We start from the raw sequence: 2,874 nt of genomic DNA, 5'->3' as shown, positions 1-2,874 counted from the left end.
AAGAAGCCGTTAATGCGTTCAAAAACCATATTTTGGAGGTGTCTCAAGTGGAATGGAAAAATGCTTCGACAAGTTGTTCGAACGCATGCAAAAGTGTATAGATCATAAAGGAGAATATTTTGAAAAACAATAAATGACAAATTATTGTTTTTTATTATTATTTTTATTATTAGGCTCAAAATATATAAATAGTGACCCTCGTAGCATCTCCCTGAACACACATTTTTTCCAACATTTGTCGCCCATAATGCTCGACGTTTAACATCACGCGGAAATATTTTCATTATGTAGCCTTTGGCTGCAGAATTATTGCAAAATGGGGCTGCACACCCAACCATTTTGCAATAATTTTTAATAATGTTCTAAAAGTCGTACTTAGAAACTAGAAAGACGTATCTTACGAGATCATGTCTCACACAAGAACTATGAAGGTTAGAAAGAGACACAACATATTCCTCTCTCTTTCTTGTAATTTGGTGAAACTAGAGACTTTTAATATAAAGAGACCGTAAAAGAGTGTCTCTAACTAGAGTCTTCGTTCCTCGTGTCGCGACTCTGATTAGAGGGTCTCTAAGTCGGGTCGAGTCAGTAAATCGAATACGCTATAAGTCTTTGTAGGCCTAAGGGTGCGTCCCGATGGAGAAAGAAATAGCGGAACGGAACAGTAACGGAAAGGAAGCAGAGTGGGGATTAACCAATCAGAATGATTCCGTTCCGCTTTTTCACACCCGGGTTCCCCATGGTAAAACAATTCTTTCGCATCCGTAGCGGAATTGAGTGGAATATTGTTGAGAAATCCAACATTGTGTGGAATTAAACGTGGATTTATTTAAGACATTTGTGCCCGATATTAAAACGATTTTCCAATCGTGCGTGGAAGATAAGAATAAATGTAAGTTTATCTATTATTTCTATGCATGTGTGCTGTGTACATATATACGAACGAAGTATGTTTTAAGGTTATTAAATTGTCGCATTTCCTAAATTATCTATCAAGATGCAAAATACATGTGTATAAATAAATGCTTGTTGCAGAATTTGACGTCATATCTCACTGTGTCGCTAATTTCAAGGACATGGTAAAATATTCCTTATATTTTATATTTATTAATTAACAATATGCCCTCTTTCTCTCTCTCTCTCTCTCTCTCTCTCTATCTATATATATATATATTTATTTATTTATTACAACTAATATACACATTTTAAATTTTAGGATCAATTTAAATGTGCATATTGTAAGTGGACATTGAAATATGATCAATTAGCACAACATTCGTGTTTTGAGACTACAAGCATGGACTCACTAGTCATGGATAGCGAAAGGAACGTTTTTCTACCAGGTATATTGAATTTTACAATAATACTAATTTCCACAATATATTGTTAATAAATTGTATAGTCTATTTTACTAATAGAAATTATTGTAGAAAGTGAAAATACGGAAGACACATTTGATAAAAATAGGCTTGACGAGGATCTTATTACAGCTGTACAAAACAGACCTGCATTATGTTATATGATTTTCGTCTACCATTAAAGCAAAGAGGAAGAAAACAAAAAGATGATTTGTGGAATGAAGTCAGTATCTATTTAAAAGGTAAAATTGAAATATTATATAATTATAAAGTTATATAAATGACGTATGTGTAATATCAATATAAAGTTGAAGTTGAAGTTGTTTAAACTTGGCCTTGTAATTGTGGTTATAAATTTTATATTGTAGGCTCATACACACCATCTGAAGCTGAAAAGAGATGGAACTATTTAAAAGATTGCTACCGAAAAGCAAGAAATTTGTTTAAGAAACGACAAGTTGTTCAAAGAAGTGGCTCAGCTGGTACATCAAAATCACAATTAATTATGCCGTCTTTTCGACATTATGATTCTATGACGTTTTTAAATGATACCTTAGAACATCGTCAGTAAGTACAATAATTGCTTAATTTATAATTACTAACTTTGATAGTTATTTAACACTTATAATATTTTCTTAATATTTATTTCAGAACTGTGACTTCTTTCAGAGAATCAACAAGTAACCTCTACATTGACAAGAACATTACCTCACATAGACTTGGATGATGTACAATCAAACATGGACAACGGTAACATGGAATCTGAATCATCTGTATATTTACACTCAGTTCCATCAGTACAATCAAAAAGTATAATTACTAATTATTATATTTACAAATTAAACTTTAATTATTGAGATATAAATTAATTAATGTATTATTTTGTTAACAGAAAGAAAAAGGTCTCCAAGTTTAGTTGAAGATGCAACTCTTCTAAATGCATTAACAGAAAATAGGGATCCAAACCCCATTGATGGATTTGTACTACGTTTAGCTGAAGGTTTTCGAAGACTTATGTTGTACCGCTCCGGGTGCAAGGGTGCCGCTCAGGGCACCGTTTGTAGAATTTACGGGTCAGCCAGTTACCTGCAGTATCTTCAAGACACTACGTGCCGCTCAGGGCGTTGCAGAACCACAGTTTGGACGTGCGGTGTCGGTGTATGAAGGCTCGATGTCCTCCAATAATTATAGGCCAGCGTTCGAGTTGTACAAAGAGCTTTTATTATTCACTTACACGTCTACGTACTGTACAATATGTTGAGGTTTAGAGATTAGATGGAGACTCTCACAGTACGCGCACTCTCACTTCACTTTTCGGAACGGCCCCGAGATGTTCGAAGCTTACCTTTTTATCTTTCTTAAGTAGACCGAATTTATGCGTGATTAACAAAAATTGCTTTGTGTGTCACCTCCTTTGTGCTACAAAGTAGGTGACTTAATTTTGTAACGATTACTTGCACGTCTGCATAAAAATGCTGACGAGGATTTCAGGTTCGACCTAGTTAGGTCGTAACAA

Source organism: Trachymyrmex cornetzi, unplaced genomic scaffold, assembly GCF_001594075.2.
Source record: "Trachymyrmex cornetzi isolate Tcor2-1 unplaced genomic scaffold, Tcor1.1 scaffold876, whole genome shotgun sequence".
Classification (NCBI taxonomy): domain Eukaryota; kingdom Metazoa; phylum Arthropoda; class Insecta; order Hymenoptera; family Formicidae; genus Trachymyrmex; species Trachymyrmex cornetzi.
The sequence above is the reverse complement of the archived record's forward strand: the minus strand, read 5'-3'. Positions refer to the sequence as shown.